This window comes from Monodon monoceros, unplaced genomic scaffold (genome assembly GCF_005190385.1).
Source record: "Monodon monoceros isolate NGI ecotype Baffin Bay Population unplaced genomic scaffold, NGI_Narwhal_1 Super_Scaffold_1, whole genome shotgun sequence".
Lineage (NCBI taxonomy): Eukaryota > Metazoa > Chordata > Mammalia > Artiodactyla > Monodontidae > Monodon > Monodon monoceros.
The window spans coordinates 80,495,466-80,501,465 of NW_021703765.1; the positions used below are offsets into that span (position 1 = coordinate 80,495,466).

The following is a 6,000-nucleotide window of genomic DNA, read 5'->3' on the forward strand; positions in this document are numbered from 1 at the left end:
GTGGGGGTGGGGGGGTAGCACGAGGAGGAAAGAATCTCATCGCGAACGCTGCAGGAGCTGAGAGGAAAGCACCACACTTGGGTTCAGCCAGGAGTGGATGCAAATCTTGGCTCGGCCCCAGCCACCTGTGCAAACTCCAAGTCACTAACCTCTCTGAGCCTCTTTCCTTTCTGTAAAATGTGGCAACAGTCCCTCCTTATCTCTTCGGAATGCTGCGTTGTGGAACTACTTTGTATAAACTGTCCTTACTCGTTATTCACGGATTCCTGTATTTACGAATCCGCCCACTTGCTACAGTTTACTTGTAACCCAGAAACTGACTGACGATCGCCGCGCTTACGAGGTCATTTGCAGACATGCACGGGGGGGGGGGGGGGGGGGGAAACTGAGTCACCCAACGTGCGGCACAGGTCAAACAAGGTGGCCCTCTGCCTCCTGTTTCAGTTCAAACTGTCAACAAGTGTCCTTTCCGTGATCCATTTACTGCCACAGTTTTCACACTTTTGTGCTTTTTTTGTTAGTGATTTAACATGGCCCTGAGCATGAAGCTGAAGCACTGCCTAGTGCTCAGAGCTGCTCAGAGCCGAGAAGGCTGTGATGTGCCTTATGGAGAAAATTCGTGTGTTAGACGAGCTTCGCTCAGGCGTGAGTGATAGTGCTGTTGGCTGAGTTCAATTAATGAATCAGTAATATATAATAAATAAGGCATCTTTAAAGAGAAACACACATAAGAGAGTTATGTATTGATCGGAGGACAAATACGTTGTGACCAGAGGCTGGCGGGAACCTAACTCCGCATTTCCCCTAAGAGCAGTGGTTCAGGGCACTTTACAGAACTGCCAGGAATGGGCCTCGACCGTGTGCACACGTGACCTAGGATGTGTTATACTCGAGGGCTTCCGCTCTGTGAGGCCATCGCTCCTGCAGCTATTAGCATCACTCGAGATGGAAATCAGCCTCGGGGTCCCCGAGTCCTGCGGCTTCTTTCCGTAACTCTCTGCCTTTCCCCTGCACTCCCAACTCCCAACACCTTCCCACAAGAGGGAAGCGGGACCTCAGGGGGTGTGAAACCGCTTTCCTGATGCTCTTCCCCAAAGCTCTTGCTTGGGTTTGATTTGTCTGTTGCTGGAATCCTGCCTGTTGGTTCATTTTGTTTCTGTCCTCTGGCAAGGGCAGTTTTTTTGTTTTTTTTCAAATTTAATTATTATTCTGACGAACTTTATTTCAACGGTAACTATATTTTTTGTTTGTTTTTAAACGACTAAAACAATTTTATTTTACTTTTTTTGAATTTTTTTTTATACAGCAGGTTCTTATCAGTTATCTATTTTATACATATTCGTGTATATATGTCAATCCCAATCTCCCAATCCATGCCACCACCACCACCACCTCCCCTGCCACTTTCCCCCCTTGGCGTCCATACGTTTGTTCTCTACATCTGTGTCTCTATTTCTGCCGTGCAAACCAGTTCATCTGTACCATTTTTCTAGGTTCCACATATATGCGTTAATATACGATATTTGTTTTTCTCTTTCTGACTTACTTCACTCCGTATGACAGTCTCTAGATCCATCCACGTCTCTACGTTTGTTTTTTTAATACTTATTTATTTGGCTGTGCCAGGTCTAAGTTGCAACATGCGGGATCTTTAGTTGCTGCATGAGGGATCTAGTTCCCTGACCAGGGATGGAATCCGGGCCCGCTGAACTGGGAGCGCAGAGTCTGGACCACAATGCCAGCTCCCCTCCCCAACAGTGCTCTTTCTGCCTTTGGTCATAAAGGCTTAGCAGGGGTTTTTCTTGGTGTTTGCTGGGCTGGGAGTGAGGAAGACGGTACCCCTGTACCCGTCTGACAGGAAGAAAGGGCTGATGTACAGGGCTGCTGTCCGACTTCAACTTCGCCAGTATAAAGAGCCAGCACCAAGCTGGTCATTAGGGACCTGGGTTCCACGCTGCAGGACAGGTCTTGGGCAAGTCACGGCTCTTCTGTCAGCCTCGCCCTCTCATCCTTAATGGGGTACATACCTCCCAGCTCCAGTGTTCCCAGACCCTCCAGCAAGGCTGGAGAAGACTTGAAAAGGCACCACCAGGCTCCCCACTTTCCCTCCAGACCGATTCTCTCCTTTCACGCAGGAACCTTTTCCGGTAGGGCCGTGGTGAAAACCACAAATTGGACTCTAAATCCTACACACCTTTCCAGGTGCCCTGACTATCAAAACTCCACCCATTCTTCAAGGCCTCCTTCAAATCCCACCTCTTCCAGGAAGTCAACCCTGACCGCCTTACCCAGAAAGGGTGTCTCCTCCTCTGAAGCCTGTCTGCTGTTTAAGCAACACTTATCTCACATGCCCGGTGTTACCCGTGGGACGCATCTCCCTAACCACACCGTGAGTCAGCCTAAGTTTTAGGTGCAAGGTTACGTACTGTATTCGACTCTTATCTGTCCAGTTTTCCAGAAACCTTTTGTGATGAGTTATAAAGAATACAGATAGATTTACACTTACATATATACGTGCACATAGACAGACAGTAAAGTAGAAATAAGTATGCTGACCACAAGGGTAAGTGAATACAGTCACTACATGAAAATACAGCATCGTGCTCCCAGCATCCTGGAAGCCAGGGAAGAGGAGGTGACCATAATCAGTTGGAAAGACAGTGTGGGTGGAATGGGAAGAGTCTGGCAGAACTGGGTACAAACCCAGAGTGCCTTAGGGCAAATCAGTTGACTTCCTTCTCTGGGAAAATGGAGGAAGAACACGATCTAATGCACAGGGTTCGTGGGGAAGCCTCGCGGACGCTGTGTGCATGCAGTACACAAACCATACCTGTTTTCCTTCTCCACCTTCCTTCTCATTATCAAAGGGAGAAGCAACCTACATTCCCCGCCCACAGGGGAGGCAAATCTTGCCTGGCCGTAAATTCTAAAAGAAATTTTTCATACGAGACTCTGTAAGAAGACTTGAGCAGAGAGGGGGCAAAGCCCCACGTTACGGTTAGCCCTGGTTTTAGAGCAAAGCCAGACGACGGTTTGCCATGGCCGCCATGGCTCTATCTGATCACATCCCGGGTAGCCAGTGAAAGCCTAATAAACACTGACGGAAGGACCTACAGGGAAGCTACTTGAAGACCACTTAGTGGCAGGGGGTCCTGGTGAGCAGGTTTCAGGAGGGCTGTCTGGAAGGCTGACCACCTCTCCTGCCCATGGCTGAGGACGCAGGCGTGAGATCACTGTCCTTCCATGACAGAGCACATGCCCGCCCCCACCCCCGCTGTCTTCTCCAAAAGCAGCAAGGCAGCGATCGTGAAGCACCAGAAGTTTCCTCTTCTTTTTTTTTTTTAAAATAAATTTATTTATTTATTTTTGGCTGCGTTGGGTCTTTGTTACTGTGTGCAGGCTTTCTCTAGTTGTGGCGAGCGGGGGCTACTCTTCATTGCGATGCGTGGGCTTCTCATTGCGGTGGCTTCTCTTGTTGCAGAGCACGGGCTCTAGGCACGCAGGCTTCAGTAGTTTTGGCTCGCGGGCTCTAGAGCGCAGGCTCAGTAGTTGTGGCGCATGGGCTTAGTTGCTCCACAGCATGTGGGATCTTTCCAGAGCAGGGATCGAACCCGTGCCCCTGCACTGGCAGGCAGATTCTTAACCACTGCGCCACCAGGGAAATCCATCACCAGAAGTTTCCTCTTCTAATCTCTACAAATGAACTGTACATTCTCCACGACTGGCTCTTCTCAGGGACCAAGCTGGAAAGCCTTAACGGGATGGGATGGTTAGGAGAACATCTGCCTAGTTTTAAAAGAGGCCTCCAGATATGGAGGAAGGCAAAGCTGGGCCCCAGTGAGAAAGGATGTACAGTCCACTTGGGACAAGGGCTCTTAGCTCCTCACCATTTATCCGACAGACATTTCACCTAGAGCCTCCCATGTGCCAGGCATGGGGGATGCAGAGAAATGAGATTCGGCGCTGACCCCACAGGAGCTCAGTCTGGCAGGGAGGCAGAGAGTAACATTTAACTGCCGTTCTGCCTAAGTTAGATTAGGGTGGCACAAAGGTGGAGGTGATGGACTCCACCTGGGAAGGCCAATGAAGACAACAAGCCTGGGTCTCGGTAACGAACAGTCATTAAGGCAGAGGACGCAAGGCCCAAATCCTACAGGGCCTCATACAAGCAGAGGAATTTTCTTTCAGATTCCATAAGGAAGGACCAACCAAGATCAAGAGAAACCAAGTGACTCAGTGAAGCTCATACAACCTTATGGGACGGCCAGGCCTGGAGCCTTGACTCCCACAGTTCAGTTACCCTGCTGCATCCCCTGCACGGCGAGTGCAGAAGGCCAAAGAGAGAAGCCCATTCCACACCCAGTGCCCAGAGAGCCCAGAGTCTGTGCCGGGCCATCGTCACAGCAGAGCATGTACTGTCCTAGTCATCTGGCAAGTCCCTCCCTATAAGAAAAACAGCCCTTCCTAACTCACTGTGTTTCTCTCTGCAAAGGGAGAGGGCTGGGAATCTCCTCCAATCACAGAAGAAGAAGAATTTAACAGGGACCGTCCAGGAGTCAGATAAACTAGGTCCCCAGAGGCAAGCTGGGGGGGGGGGGGTGCTTCTAGTGCATCCAGACACTGACACTGACGGTGCACAGGGTGCTGACCCAGGGCGGGGCACCAGGGATGAATCAAACTCCACCCCTGTCCTCCATCCTCCAGGAGCTCACAATCCAGCCGGGGAGATAAGCCAGGCCCAAAAGTAACTATAAAATAAGGCAGGCGGTGGTAAGAGTCACACAAGAGACACAGATAAGGTGCAGTGGGAGTTCAGAGCAGAGATGAGTCACGCTGGGGGCTTGGCCGCAAGGGAGATTCAGATGACGGGGAGCATTTACCACATTCCCCTCAGAAAGGAGGCTGGGGGCTCTAGCCTATAGCCCCAGTGGCTCCCAGGTAGGGGCTGGGGAGAGAGCTAGGAGGTGGACCAAGAAAGATGCTCAGAGGAGGTCCCCTTTGAAGAGCCCTGATTCTGAAGGGAAGGACGCAGGGAGGCCTGAGACTTTGGAGAACTGCCCCAGTCCATATTTCAGAGGCAGGGAGAGGAGTGTAGGATGAGGAATTTGGAATTTACGCAGGGGCAGCAAATGCGCTGAAAAGGGACAGAGCTAAAGATTTGCCTTGAAATGACATTTGCCTAGCAAACACACTCTATTTATTCAGAATGTCCACTTGAGGTTTACCGGCGGAATTAGCTACACGTTATGGCGGAGGCGGGCACTAGCGTTTCCCTCTCCCCAAGTTCCCCATCAGCCCTAGCCCCTGACAAGCAAGGCTGAGGCGGGTAGGGAGGAAGCTCGCCGCTCTGAGACAGCGCCGGCCCCTCAGGTTGCAACAGCAAAGGGAGACTCACGGGATGGAGAGGGGCCAGATTTTCCTCTAGCGAGGGGGACACCGGCAGCACTTCTTCCCAGTCCTGGCCCCCTCTCTGAGGGCCGCACCCCGGACTCAGGCCCCGGACACCCACCCAGCCAGGCCAGCGCTGGAGGGCTGTCCAGGTGGAGGCGGGAAGCCCAGAAAGCTAGACCGAAGGCTTTGGCCACCACTTCCTCCCCGCCCCTTCCCAGCACTGCACACACACCTGCCCCTTGGCCGCCGTTGACACTTGTCACTGGGGGAGGGGAGTCCTCCGCGCCCCAGCCGGAACCGACGGAAATTCGGCATTAGCGTCGGGAGACCCCCTGAATCCCGAGGGCCAGCGCCTCCCGGGGGCCTGGCTGGGGGCGATTTCCTGAGCCCGGGATCCCCGCGCGCCAGACCCTACCCCCCGCGCGGGGCGGCGGGTCACGGGTCTCCTACTTTTCCCTCCCGCCGAGCGCGCGGGCCGGCGGACAGGCGGGCGGGCGGGCCTGGGCCTCCGGGAGCCGCCGCCCGGCCGGGGTCCCCTTCCCGGGGGCTCCGCGCGGGCCAGAGGAGGGGGCCCGGCCGCGCCGCCTTCCGGCCGGGCCACCGAAACAC

General features: G+C 53.1%; 1 protein-coding gene across 1 annotated transcript in view; it reads right to left on the reverse strand.

Moving 5' to 3' along the window:
* The window catches only part of PITPNM2 (phosphatidylinositol transfer protein membrane associated 2), a 143,342-nt gene extending 137,513 nt beyond the window's left edge, over positions 1-5,829 (reverse strand). The window contains exon 1 of the mRNA XM_029227529.1: positions 5,624-5,829. The gene's annotated coding sequence lies outside the window, so the exon portion shown is untranslated. The remainder of the gene's footprint in view (positions 1-5,623) is intronic.
* Between the last annotated feature and the right edge of the window lie 171 nt (positions 5,830-6,000).